A 15,250-nucleotide genomic window follows, 5' to 3' on the forward strand; every position below is an offset into this window, starting at 1 on the left:
CTTCAGCTTTGTGATAAAGGTTAAGACAATATGCCTCTCGAGTCACATGCCTGACCTTCCTTCCCATGCTTTTCTCTGCAGCACCCACACAGAACTCCAACCCACCCGGTAGCGAGCATCATGCTGGCTCACCTGTATAAGTCCTGCATCTATGAGATGTGGCTACAGTCTGTTCGTTTACTATCAGTCCATATGGCCCATTGACAGCTGATAGCAACTTTGCCCATCATTACAGTTAAGTGGTTGACAGATGACAGATGTCAGCTAGAGATGGCTCCTTACAGAAGGACAGCCTATCACTAGCCCCTCCCTAAAAAGGGGACAAGAACCCAGGTAACAGACGGCTTGGCTTGCCTGGATTAGGCAATCATTGAAAATTCTGGCCAGGAACTTATATTTTAGGGTTTCCTTTAAGAACTTGTCACTCAACTCCATATGCACTGTTCTCTCACATCCCCAAACATTTTCTCACTGTCATTCAGACTCTTGACAGTACTTCACACAAGTATGTTCTCACAGAGAAACAAACTGCAGATAATAGACCAGAAAGGCTAGCAGTGTGCAAGGCTTCTCAGGGGAACACCCTTGCTGTGGAGAGCAGCTTCCTAGGGTGAGAGGTGCTTATTCACAGAAGCCTCATCACTTCCGTTTCAAAGAGGAAGTTCTAAAGTAGTTCCATCTTCTCACAGCTTCTTCCCTGTGTTGCTAAGGTTGAAGCTTCCAGAAGGTTCTCTTGTGCTCAGGTGGGGCTCTCTAGCTGACCCTCTGTGCTCAGGCTGATTCAGATTGTGTCCTCAGGGCTCCGTGTAGATCACAAGCCAGCAATGGAAGGGATGGCTCTGCTCAGACAGAAAGAGGTAGCCTTCCTCAGACACCTGCCCCATCAACCCTTCCAGACGAGGTTAGGAAACCCAACTCTATCACATCTTGCAGACTCAGGCTGCTTTGTGCTTTTTTTGTTTTTGTTTTTTTGTTTTTTTGTTTATGCTACATAGATTCTTTTTACATTATACCCCTTTATTTAGCAACTGAATCTTTGGTTACTTGAGCACTTCATGCATGGATACAAGGTGTTTTGATCACCCAGTTTCGCATCCTTCAGTTACACCCACTTTCCCTCTCAACTTCTTGTGGTTTCCCAGTGTGTCCATGCTATGCTGCCTGTATGTGAATTGGTGCAGGACAACCCACTGTAGCATGGAGAGCCTTGCAGGAGCTGCACCCTGGAAGAAACTGAAAAAAAATTAAATCTAATTTGCATCTATTAGAGGACTATAGTATGTAATTAAAAGGGATATGAATATTTTGACATAAAAGTACGAAAGAAACTATTACAAACCTGTGTATTTTCTCTTCTGTTAGTAAGTAAAGAAACAAACTTCTCCAGAACAAAAATTGTGTGTGTGTGTGTGTGTGTGTGTGTGTGTGTGAGAGAGAGAGAGAGAGAATAGAGTTTTCCTACAAGAAAGAATGTCCTTTTAGTGAGCTTTCCAGATAAAATATATGTTAAATAAATGTATAACCTTGACAAATTAAAAACCTGATATATAATCATGATTACACATTTGTCATCAGATCTTTTAGTTCACATATATTTAATTCAGCCTAAGACTTTTCTTAAGTAAAAGTTGAACAGAAAGGATCAATAGAGGTTTGGTTTTTCATGGTGTTTCCTCTAGTGACTCATGTCTGCAGTTGTTCACATCTAATTTGTCACGGACATGTTGGGGGTTCGTAGCCTCCACAGTAAGCATTCTGTCTCTGTTAATATAATGGTGGGCATAAGTAGTGCAAGAGCCTCAGGAGTTTTCCAATCCACGTCACTGTAGCGCATGAGTGCTGTTGGGGCCGTGCAGTCACTTGCCAGCATGCTGTCCTTCCAGTTGCTCTTACCTGTAACAATTAAATGTACTCCAGGGCTGGCCTGTAGGCTAGTACTGGAAGCCTTCGGTATTTATATAGCTCACTGAACCCAGAGGCTATGTGACCCACATATTGGCAAAGGTTTTAGAATTCACCGGAGGCTTCCAAGTCCACTCTCTATGCTGACCTTTGGAAATTAAACTACTAGAAGACCTAGTTCCTTACCAGCTTGGACGAAGATTTCACATGAGAGATGACGCTTTGGGAAGAATTAGCATCGAGTGGCTACTGTATGCCAGGGTCTGGCAGGAGTCTCTAGTACAGCCATCACGTAGCATGGTTTGCCTTCTCTGTGTACATATTGCCTGCTCAGGATGTTTTCTGCCGATTGAGTCCAACAGAGAGCATCTTACATTGGCATTTCAGATCAAGAACAATGAAAATCCAATGCTCTTGCCAATTGCTCTGTAGATCAACACTCTTTAACCTGCTGTGTTGGAGTCCATGCTGTCTGTAGAAACCGTGGGAGAAAGGCAAGCTGCGTGTTTTTCTAGATAAAGGAGAGGCAGGCTCAGGTTTGATCTTATTAACTGCTGACTACATTGGGTTAGCTTTACTTAAAGCGTTTGTACCGTTGAAACCATTGAAAGGATTTGTGGGGGGTGCTCTTGAAGATTGAGCTAATTGATAAATGGAAAGTACCCATGTGGAAAACAGTTCACTGGACGACGCTAACACTCTGATGCTATGGCTTACACACTTGCTATAATTACCACCATGTGTGCATATACCCTGGGTACGTGTGGAGGACAGAGGCCAACATCAGATGTTGTTACAGCCAGAGAGAAGTCTAAGTTGGTGTTTTAAAACAGGGTCTCTCACTGGTCTGAGGTTGGCTGATTCCACTACGTTGTCTAGCCAGTGAGTCCTTGATTCTCCTGAGTCCTCCGGTCTCCACCTCCCCAGGGCTGGGATTACAAGGTTTAACTGCCACTGTTTGCTTTTCAGCATGGGTTATGAGGGACCCAACTCAGGTCCCCATGCTTATGGGACAAGTCCTTTGCTAGCCGCCATTGCTCTATCAACACCTTCAGAGCTTCACACGCTAAAGGTGTTCTGTGGACAAAGCACGTGTGGCAGTCACTGCCGTGGAGACAAGATCTAACAAAGTAGATTGCATGTATGCTCTCTCTTCTCCTGCAGCTTCCCGTCTGCATTGCTGTTTATAGACATGCCTCAAAGGCCAGACATCTTGCCCCTCCTTATTTGTGGCCTCTTTACCTTTTGAACTTCTATTTCACATACACTATAGTGAACCAGTTAAACAAAGACAGCCCATCAGAATTCCCAAGTGCTTATGTCTCTCCTTTTACTTAGGTGGATATACACTGGGAGGCAAGTCTTGCTTCGTGGCTCAGTGTTCTACTGGTAAGACTTGTCATACGTCGCTGAATTTATGATGGGTACTGATGCTGGTGAACTTTATGGTTAAAGGCGTTTTAAGGTGGAACTGGAGATGAATAGACTTTTCAGACCAGTACAGTTTCTTTCTTTCTTTTTTTTTTTTTTCTTATGAAGGGAAACATTTATTTTTTTATTTTTTTACAATTATATATACATTTATTATAGATAGTTACAAATATATAAATATATGTATAACTGAAATAGTAATCCCAATTTTCATTAAAAATCCTTTGAGATTATTAATTATAATTTATATTCTAAAATTTAAATTTTAATTTCTTTTTAAAATTAATTTAAAATTAATTAAGTTTTAATTAGGTATTTATTTCATTTACATTTCCAATGCTATCCCAAAAGTCCCCCATACCCCACTCCCCCACCCACCCACTCCCACTTCTTGGCCCTGGCGTTCTCCTGTACTGAGGCATATAAAGTTTGCACGACCACTATATGGTACCAGTACAGTTTCTAAAGAGGTAGTGTTGCTGTCCAGTGTGGGCTGTGGTGAGACAGCGAAATGACCGCCATTGTGGGGCTGGTTAATGGTACCTCCTTAGTGATGGGAGATAATGTGATGATAAGGACAAGATTCATTGACCTTTCAAAGGCTTTTGATTTACTAAATGACACTGTTGGATAAGCTAATTAAATCTGGCTCTTCTCCTGCAGTGATAGCTGGGTTCAGATCTTATTTGATTAGCAAGAAAAATCCAGGGTTGTTGTAAGGCTATCAGGCTGATTTATTACTACTCCTATCTGATAGTGCCTCGAGGCTCAGTAACTGATTGACTTCATTTTATTTATGCTAAAATGATCTTTCTATCGCTGGAGATAACACGGGGATTTGCTTATAGAGCAATGATAATACCACTTCAAATAATGTTTCTCTTAGTGTCTCAGGATACCTTCTTTCTCAATATACTTTCTTTCTGATTCACTACACCTGCCACCAAGGGAGATTATGAAAGATAAGATTGCTAATGGTGACGATCTGGTCTGGTGGCAAATGACCTGGACACACAGGCAGACAAACAAATCAAAATCTAAGAATAAAGTAGAAGAGCAACCATGCTGACAGTGGTTTGGTTACATGTTACCTCATCATTCTCCAGGTAATTCTCACTGTGTGTGCTCATCTGTATTTCAGTGGTATTTCTCTTAGCTTTTAATTTTCTCAGTTTTTAAACCAATTTACCACTGTCAAGTCGTACACTGAACCGCAGAGCTCTCTGTACAGAAAACAAAATAGCTTCATCTATTTTTAGACTGAGACATAGATTTAGAATATTTGACATCTGCAAAGAGCTTTTAATTCTATTCTTCCATCACAGGGAATTTTATTATATTCTTTGTGGACTTCGGATTATAAAGAATATAAACCATTATACCTTTCACATGAGAATAAGCTTATATTTCAAGGCTTGAGAGTACAGATTTTCTTTCTTTAGACGTTGAAAGACACACCTGTAAATAGTAGTGAAAATATTCCACCGAACTCTAGGAATGAAATCAATCACAGCCCAAAGACAGAAGTATAAAAGAATAATAAATTGGGTTTCTGATCTTTCTATTGCAATATGAAGGAGCAGTATTGAATTAAGCTATCATTAGCCATATACCAACCAGACAATGCCATACCTATCTGCTTTTCCCAGGAGGCACAGGACCATGTTGCAACACAAAAGCTTGTACAGAAATATTCACAGTAATTTTATTTCTCGTAGAAATGATCTAGAAAATAAAACCCTGAAATGGTCACATACAGGTGAAAGGGTTAACAGCAAATGAAGCATGAAGACACTTCATCTCATGATTCTGAGATTAAAAGAAGTCAAAGAGGACACACTCTTAAGTCATTAGTCTGCTCTAAGAGATACGAAGTCATTTGTAGTGATGGAGAATAGATCATCAGTTGCCTGGGAGCAGCGATGAGAAGGGCCGGAGACAGGGTAGGGAGCTGTGTGGTTTTGAGGACACAACAGCCATGGTGCCTGTTAAGAGTATTTTACTGAATTGGCTCATGTAACTTGGGACCCATGGGAACAAAATCCAGTGTAGAGGCAAGCAAGCCGATGTCCAGGGAAGAGCCCATGACAGTTGGTTAGCAGATTTCCTTCTGTCTTTGAAGAGCTCAATTTTTGTTCTCTTAAACTTTCTACTAATTGGATATGGTTTCTTCACCACATGGAAGCCCAGCAGGCTTAATGAAAGTCCACTCATGTACTCACTCAATTTACTCACAAAACTACTTTTAAAGCAATGATCAGAATAATGCTGGCCTCTGGCCCACCCAGGTTAGCATGTAGAATAAACCAACAGAAAGGAGGTTGAGGGTCTCAGGGATCAAACACTGATTATATTAGTTATGCTGTTGATTTTACAGGTGTATACACCAGTTAAATTTATAAACTTTATGCTTCACAAATGACAGTTATAATAAGGTTTTAAAAATTGATAGGTTTTTAATGTTCCTGTTATACGTTATAAAATGACAATGACTCCATGCTTCCTGAGTGGACTGGTCTACCAGTGTATTTATACTCTGATGTTCTCATTTGGAGGTGATGGGAGATGGGCGGGGCTTGGTGAAAGTGAATCGTTGTTGGCGTGCCTTTGAAGGGTATGGTGTCCATGGCTTCCTTCTGTCTCTCTGTTCTCTGATTACCACCAGGTTCACAGTATCCACCATGTACTCTCACTTCTACACTACTATACCTCAGCTCCAAGGAAATGGATTTAACCAACCTTGGACTGAATCCTCTAAACTACACAGAGTTTCCCTCCTTGTAAATTGATTTTGGAAATTATACTCTGAAAAAGAAAATCCGTGATTGAGACAGACAGGATTCCTGACACCCTTTTTGGCATAATTGAAACCTTTAAATTTCTACTGTTTCAATTTGTCATAAATAATGTAGTTCTTAGAAAGAGCCTGCTTCTTGGGCACAAGGCTGTATAGTGGTGATCATGAGGTAACAGGCATATCATAATCTGCTCACAAATCTTTGCTGACAGGAGCCCTGTGTGTCATGGACCATGGCTCCTGACAAGATAATTAACCCAGAAAAAAAAAAAAAACACCCTGATGTTCTGCACTTTTTCTAGCCACTTCTGCCCCTGCTAGCAATTGTCAATAATAATTTTAGTAGCAAAGGAAACCTTCAAATTCCGTCCTCTTTCTTATGAATAGGAACAAATTAAATTCACTTCATGATCATAAATGCTAATGAGAATCTGAGCCATGTGCTAAATGAAAGTTCAAATGCTAAGTTAATATTTTGTAGGCCCCGTGGGTCTGGGGCCTTCTGCAAAGGAGATTAGTGGATTTCACACTGAAAGGAATCACGCTGTCGAATTTTAAATTTTGTTTTTTAAAGACTTTTCTCATCTCCTAGGTAGTCAATGAAAGTAGACAGAGCCTGCAGTGTCTATGAGCACTTCTGGGGTGCCTTCTTTTGGGTTTAAAGTCAACCCCACTAACTGGTTACCTCAGCCCAGGTAAGGACCCTTTCTAGTCATGGGGCTCAGTGTCTACTCAGGAACAGGTCCCTAACCATGTACTCCAGGCTCATTAATGATTTAGGACAAATTATCTTCAGTGAAAGAACATCTCTGAGCCCACAGATAGAATCACAGATGTAAAGTTAAATCCACCAATGGGATTCCTTACACTCCAAATTCCAGTCATGCCTTTCTGAATAGACACTGTCTACCCAAGGCCTGAGCACAGAGTTTGAAAGACTCATGATGGAGGATGTTCCCTTTGCCTGGGAGAGAACCTGGCACGAGGCTATTCTGTACCGAGAGTGTCTGGTTTTAGGAGTAATTCAAGAGGCATGGTCAGATGGAGTGAAACGGCCGGGTTAAGGGAAAGCTGGACTAGGTAGAGGCAAGTAAGGAAGTGTTACAAACTGGCTTGCTCCTCCTGGGAAGTCCAAATCCCTTACACTCTCCCACCACCCTCTGGTCTCCTATTACGGGAGAACTCCATAAATATCTGTCCTCTCCCAACTAACCTTGTAACTGTGGCTTAGAGCGATGAAACCCGGAAGCATCTCCCCAGAGTCAATCCATTGATCGACTGCTGTTTTTCCTACAGCACTAATGACCACAGTGAGGCCCAGACCATCTTTGAAATCCAGGCAGAAGCATTGTGGGTATTTCCAGGGAGCTGTAGCAGTAGCGTAGGGAGTCATTTGCTGGTGGGTCATTTATTCTTCATCACCGCGAGGCAAGGGGAGACTTTCTAAAATGCTTGTCTGCTGTCCCCTGATTAAAGCTCACGTCTCTGTACAAAGCTTTTCTTTCTCACCCAGAATGTGACTCCCGTGACCACTTCACTCCCAGACTGGAGAAAATGACTCCAGTAATTACCAACTGGATCGGTACACGTGGCTCTACAGGCTGTGCTTAAGTGCCCTGTTGCAGCAAGTGGCTTCACCACGCTCAGATGCTCCAGCAACCAGGTAGTCCCAGGATGGGTACTATACAGGACTACCATTTACATCCATCATAGGAAATCCCATGCTCTGCTCTGGTTTCAAAGACCTAGGCTTGGTAAAGGGCAAGGGAGTCCCATGGACAGCCACTGAGGCATGTCACAATGGGAATTATTTGTGTGTGTATGTTCTTGTGATGTGTGAGTGCATGCACGCGCATGTGTGTACATACAAACTCCATGTCTGAAATCAGCTAAAACATACTAAACGACCTTGGCGTGATTATGGTACCCAGGAACCATCACCTTATAGGTAGAGAATACATGCATAGGATTTCTTGCCAGGCTGATAATGAAATTGCTCATCGAAGCTAGAAATAAAAATAATCTAAGGAATTTTTGAGTTGAAATTTCTGTTCTTTGATGAAAACTGATTCGGAATCTCAGGAGAGGAAACAACTTAAGGAAGGCCAATTGCGTGTTTTCATTTGTTTGAGAGCTTAGAGTAGTTTTGATTTGGAGTCAGCTCTTGAACACACTTGATATGTAGGTGGACAAAGCAGGGAGTACACCACTTATATCTCCACAGTGGCACTCTCCACATAGCACATGATGTCTGAGGAACTCACGGTGCTTCCTCTTGAAGCACTGCCCACTGTAACTACTCTGATGTCACAACACAAGCTGTTGGGAAAGCATTCTGCGTCTAATCTTGTCTTCATGTTTAAATCTGATTTTCTTTTTTTTCCCTTTCACCCTTTCTTTACTTAAAATATGTCAAATTAAGCTTTGTAGGATCGTAAATGGCTGCCTCTTTAAGCTCTCTGAAATCACTCTCTGTGTATTTATGCTGTTAAATTATGTATTTATACATTGTCTCTAATGCAGATCATATTAGTTAATATGCAGAGGAGATACCAAAACGTCAAAGCTTCTTCCTGGTTCAGAATCTGTTTTTAGAGCATTAGTGCTCTTTTAAAGCCATGGGCTTTGGATGATCCAACTACAGAAGCAGCAAAACAACATATGCCAAACTTCTACTTTTTATTTTCCTTTTATTGAACACATATATTCTCTCTATAAAATATACAACATATATCATACATTCTATATATGTCATATATTATTTAACTATATATAGTTATATATTCTAAAGGGTATTAGTACCCTGGGGAAAAAAAAAAGCAAACCAATCCAAAACCAGTATTTTAAAAAACAAGTCTGAAAAAACTGATGCCACACTAAAGAATAATTAAGAGCAGAAGTCTCAAATTGTATTAATTGTAGGATAATTGAAGTTCAAAATAAGACATACTTGAGGATTTTTAAAAGCTGAATTGACAACTGAGTCTATTGGAAATGTCATTTTCTATGAAATGGTATCTTTGGTGGTTGAATACTATGAAAACTGCCAAAGTAGCAGCTCATGGATGAAAACCTATGAGCTTGGCTAGAGGCAAACACGCTCCTTCTTATGGAGATGTTCTAATACATTTTATGATTGCAGTAGAGTAAAAATTATAGGGCGCAAGAGTGACTAAAATAAAGCACTTAAAAAAATAAACAACCAAAAACTATCAGAAGCGAGCCAAAGGTCAAAGTCAGAACCCATGTGAGAAGTGTATATTTTAGGAAAAGCAGAATTACGTGACAAGCTTGCAATGCACAGATTAAAAATAAATAAATAAATGTTGTGCACTGGACCTTGAAAACCCCTTACTCTTTGAGGAAATACCAGAGATGCCAGAGGTGGGATGGTGGTGAGCAGAGTCCGTTTAGACAGAACGCTTAGACATGGCAGGAAATGGAGCGAGCACACATTTCATGGAAGCATGGCTGTCCTTTGGTAATTAGTCAGAGTCAGGCAAGCATACGAGTAGTTCATCCTGCATGCCATTTGGTTTGATTAGACCACCTCCACTCTTGTAGAAAAGCACTTGGCAGTCCAACTTCTTCATCTTTGCACACGACGCACATATCCCTTTCCACACTGCAGCTAGCATCCTCACGGTGCACGTATCTCTTTGCATACACTGCAGCCAGCATCCTCTGAATCTCTGGGAGCCCCTACTTCTGTTGGACTACATGTACTTCCACCTTAGAAACATAACATGAGTAGCAATCCAATTTAGACAGTTTTCATTCAACTGGATTCCTTAATGTGTCCAGGTACCAGGAATAGAAGGGCTGATGCAGCCTGAACTGGTTTTGGGCTGTATTTGCAGTGAGGCAAGCTGTGTTCTTCAAGTTTTGTTTTTTTTTTTTTTTAAGGAAAAATCCCCTACTTACTGTAAGAGGATGTATATGTGACTAAACTCAGATGCATTGTGAGAAGGGACATGTATGACAGGAAAAATAAACCTAAGACCATATACATCAAAATAGAAAAGCATCAAACTATGTCCCTTAGTAACCTGCTCTCCTCCTCATGCACCATAAAAGGAGGCTCAGAACAGAAATCAGGGGCTTTCCCTGAGGTAGCCAACTGTCAATCTTGACAGTAAGCCCCTCTCTAAACTGTACTGTTGCTGTGTTCCAAGCAGAGTCATCTGACCTCTTCTGTAAATCTGTGTGGGACCTTATCTTCAATTCTTTGGAGAGGAAGCAAAATCTTGGAAACATCTGGACCAGCCCCAGACCACTGGGAACAAAATAACCTAAGATACGATGTAAGTTTCATTAAAGAATTATAATTTATATAATATCTACCGGACAGTTGTTTGTTGTTCTTATGGGGTTAAATATGGTCGGAAGTGGAGGCAAGGGATCCTGTTAGCTATAAGCCATGGCTTCTATACTCAAGCATTACTAAGAGGAGACTGGAGAGAAGACTGTGAGCCACTATAGGGTGCATGCAGATACATAGTAATGGTTACCATCCTGTAGCAGAACATATTAACAAATGGTTGGTAACAATTAGATATTGTAGTCAGCTTCATGTCACTGCAACAAAATACCAAAGGCAACTAAGTTGTAAAGTGGAGGATTATTTAGTTCACAGTTATAAAATTTAAAGTCTGAGAATACTGAGCTCCATCAACTCGGTCTCTAATAAAGGCAGAGAATGGCAGCAGATCATAGTGGGACCATTTGTATATGTGAGAACTTATATTTTATTTTGTTTTTCATAAGAACTTAAATTTTCAAAAGGAAGTTGGACAATCAGACTGACATCTCCTTCTGGGTGTGTGGACTTTACCCATGGGACTCCACTGCCTAAAGAACCCTGCTACTTCTCTCCATGTCTCTACCCTGGAGGTTAGGACATTAATCACAATGGAACCTGGAGGATGCTCAAAACACACCCACGCCCAGCAAGTGCACACCTCACACAGAAGATCTGGACTGCTCACCACAGAGAGAAATGCAGTGATGAACAAAACAGTCACCTAGCCTGATTGCTGCGCAGGTGCCTGTGTTGTGACATCACAGTGTGCCCTTAAATATCCAGACCCATTTCTAGTTATGGTATGAATTCTGCAAAGGGTGGGAGAAGACTTTAAAATGAGAGACAGGAAAATGTCTACTGAAAAATAACAAGAAATGATGCGCATTCATTTGTGAACTAACACAAAACAAAAGTTCAGAAACGACACCAAGAACAGTTTCAGAGATGGGATAAGAAATAGCCAGGGGGAGCTTACTGAGGACGAATTTGGGAGAATGAGGGATGATTTTATGTGGGGGGGAATTTGAAGGATGGATAATATAAAGAAGAGGAGGCAGCTAGTTTTATTTTATTATTTTTAAATTTTATTCCACTCATTTCCCTTCTTCTTTATTTTTAATACTGTTGTGGTTTGAATAAGAATAGACACCATAGGCTCATACATTTGAATGCTTAGTCATCAGGTAGTGGCACTACTTAGGATTAGGAGGTGGGTGTGGCCTTGTTGGGGTACGCTGTGGATCTGGATGTAGAACTCTCAGGTAGTTCTGCAGCACCATGTCTGCCTGTGCCCCCTGTGCTCCCTGCCACGGGAAGGGGCTATTCCTCTGAAACTGTAAGCAAGCCCCAGTTAAATGCTTTCTTTTATAAGCATTACCATGGTCATGGTGTCTCCTCATAGCAATAGAAAAGTGACTAAGACAAATACCTTTTTTTAATGTCACCTCCCTTCTCTCTGTCCCTCCCAAGTACCCTCTTTCCAGCTCTTTCTATATATTTCTCCCAAACTTACAAGGCTTCTATTTTAAGTTTTACCTTCTTCTTTTCCAAAAAGTTTCACATAAGAAGTTGAAGGTTTCCACTCATTCTGCCTAGTATCACAGAAGGTTTATGGAAGTGAGCTTGCAGCTACCTGCCCAGGTAATACCTTTCAATTAAGACCAGACTTCAAGACCCTGCATCCCCAAGGGAAGTACTTGGTAGGTATATCCTGATAACATACTCCATGATCCTACACTGTTATAGCAGGTGGGACCAGTTGATTCAGCAAACCTGGAATCAGCCAGCTAGAGGCTGGTTAGCATTATACTTAGATAGAGTGGTAGGGCCTGTCATAGCTGTCAAGGCTGATTGGTGCTATACCTAGAGAGAGTGGTGACGTCTATTGTACACATCAAACTGCTTGTATAACATGTTATTGTGAGCCCCATGTCTCACTGAAGGCTTTGAGGTGCTTCATTCTCATGAGGACATAAGAGTAAGTTATTGGGGTCAGTGTGTATTTAAAGGGGCATCCTAAAGTCCCTTCTTAAAAATATGCCTCCAATTATTCAAGGACCTCCCATTATGATCTGAGATTTTACCACGTCTGAACAGGGTGCCTTGTCATTTGAGAACATTTTTTAATGAAGGTATGCCATTTGGGGCGATAATGCTCTCCCCCAAACCATAGACAAATAAAACCCCAGTGCCAGGCATGGGCAACCTCCCTTTGTATTGTTGTTGAGTATCCAAAAGACTTCCAAAACAATATAAGCCGTTGCTGTTGCCCTTGGTGGCCTCCCCGTACTTGAAGAGACACCACACATTTTGAACCCAGCACTTGGAGGAACTGAGCTGGAACTGACTTGGAAACCCTTCCCTGAGGACCGTCTCTCACAGTATTGGCAGGTTGTATGTAAGCTGGTAAAGGAGGGAGGCAGTCAGTAGTCCTATCTAGCTGTGATGCCTATGACCCAGGGTGACCTGCACAGCCAAAAATCCCTAAGGGTGCAATACTGACACTTGTGTATCGAGAGTAGGCAATAGCTCTCTTATTAGACTTATGATCCGTTCAGCAGGAGGGATTTCATGCCTGGTAATGTAAATTTAGCCAACTACTCACAACTGATGAGGTCATAAACACTATGAGAGAACTTACTATTGCCACTTTTTTTTAAACCAATGAAATTCCTCTCTGCATTCTAAATACTTACTCGCTTAGGTAAGTGTAGCTCTCAACCCTCATTAAAGAGGTATTTTATTCTCCTTTACAGTAAATGGAGACTACTTCAGAGAACTACAACTGGCCAAAATGCACAGAACAACTGAGTTTCAGGGGCTTCTAACCCCACCCCTAGATACATCTGCAACACAACCCCTACAATCATCTGGGATTTTCACACAGCCAAGGATGGACAGGTGAAGAAAAAGGAGGTTATCGGGGGAGGGCTGTTTGTGAAGAGTGCTCCATGGGATATATACTGTAGTTGTCCAAACAATGTCAAATATGTGAACACAGTTGGCTACTGAGACATTTGTCTGAATATGGTCAAGTAGAAAAAGAGGTTTTTTCTTTTCTCGTTTTAATCATTTAGATGTACAGAAACTCTAGGACCTCGGTGAGATTTCCCCGAAAATGCTCTTCTCCTGGCAAGCATGGATGCAGAGCCGAGGCCTTTCCTGTGATCTTGCTCTTGGTTTTTAAAACACTCGGGTAAACATAGGACATCTTTTGCTGCCACTTGAAATGCATACATTTGCAAATGCAATCAAGCAATGCAGCAATTATAATACTGAGTATAACTTTCTAGCTATTCAGTCTAGAGATTTAGACAATCCTCATTGTGAATTTGACCCTCCAAACACACACCCGATCCCTCACCCCTTCTCTGCAGTCTCTGAAGGGCTATTCAGAGTTGAGAGTGAGCATTGTGCTGGGAATTGTCTTTCTTTTTGTATCTTTTTAAATTAAATACTCCAGTTTAAATCAGTGGCAAGCCAACAGGAGTAGGGTAACGTAACACACAAAGGTACTTAAGTCCTCAAGAAATAAACCACCCATGGAAATTTGGAATTCATTAAGCAGAACTTTATGGGCATATGAATATATGCTCTTTGTATAGAATGAATCAGACACATCTATGCACATTGAAAGGGCCAAACTCTATACAGAATTGACTTTCACTATGGAAAACCACTTACCAGTGTGGAAAGGTTAATGAGACTCTCTGACCAGGAGGTTGTGAGTTAAGTTTGAAATGAAAAGAAGAAGAAGAAGAAGAAGAAGAAGAAGAAGAAGAAGAAGAAGGAGAAGGAGAAGGAGAAGGAGAAGGAGAAGGAGAAGGAGAAGGAGAAGGAGAAGGAGAAGGAGAAGGAGAAGGAGAAGGAGAAGGAGAAGGAGAAGGAGAAGGAGAAGGAGAAGGAGAAGGAGAAGGAGAAGGAGAAGAAGAAGAAGAAGAAGAAGAAGAAGAAGAAGAAGAAGTTGTTGAGAGATGATTTGTGAAATCAGGTGTTTTCTAGCTCAGTTTGACAGACCTGTGTCAAGGTCCTCAGAACTTCATAGATACCTAGAAGATGATGTAGACATGGGAAACATACTGGCTAGACAGCACACACAAAATCGGTGATTTATACTCATTGAGCTGAAAGAATCTGGAGGCCAGAGCTTGCTAGCATGCTCTTTCCTGCTCTATGTAGTCAGCAATGCAGTGGGCTTAGGGAGGGGGCCTCCCCGGAGCACCAAAGTCCACATAGGGCATCAGGAGGCTACCTCCCAGCATACTCTGACAGGAGAAGGCCAGCTGCCACCCCCCCCCCGATTTCCACTGAGAGAAGACACTCTGTCACTGTGACAGAGTGAACATCTTAAGAAATTACATTGGCCCAAAAATCTCTGTCCAAATCTGAAGAGGTCTAAGGGATTTGAGCCAGTTTCTGAATTCTCTAGATGGGCCTGAGCCAGGTTCTATTATCATTACCCCAGGAAAAGATGGGACACTCATAGTCTCGGTCTGGGCCAGGATTTTTTAACATAAAAATTAATGTTTCTGGTGTCTCTAATTTCCTACAAAAAATAAACCATTCCAGTTTCCTTCAGCCAGGCCAGGAAAAAGACTCCCCAAGGGCTTGAAATCTAGCTCAGCTGGTCACTAGCCATCTGGCTTTGGTCAAGTTATTGAAGCTTGCAGAAGCTCATTTCTTTCCTCTTGAAAATAGGATAAATAAAGCAAGTGCTTGCCATTAACCAAGATGCATGAACGATGCTCACTAACACAAGCAGAGCTGGGGTCCTCTTCTGTCTCGTGGCTGCTCGGGACCCATGCTTTGCGATGCTT

The 15,250-nt window shown here is 41.5% G+C and overlaps 1 long non-coding RNA gene across 1 annotated transcript; it reads right to left on the bottom strand.

Moving 5' to 3' along the window:
- Positions 1-1,006: 1,006 nt before the first annotated feature.
- Positions 1,007-7,883, bottom strand: 4933430N04Rik (RIKEN cDNA 4933430N04 gene). The gene is made up of 4 exons (NR_045854.1): positions 7,344-7,883; positions 4,966-5,058; positions 2,089-2,374; positions 1,007-1,233 (listed from the first exon to the last, which is right to left on the bottom strand). It is a non-coding gene; the product is annotated as an RIKEN cDNA 4933430N04 gene (long non-coding RNA).
- Between the last annotated feature and the right edge of the window lie 7,367 nt (positions 7,884-15,250).

Source organism: Mus musculus, chromosome 8 (assembly GCF_000001635.26).
Source record: "Mus musculus strain C57BL/6J chromosome 8, GRCm38.p6 C57BL/6J".
Lineage (NCBI taxonomy): Eukaryota > Metazoa > Chordata > Mammalia > Rodentia > Muridae > Mus > Mus musculus.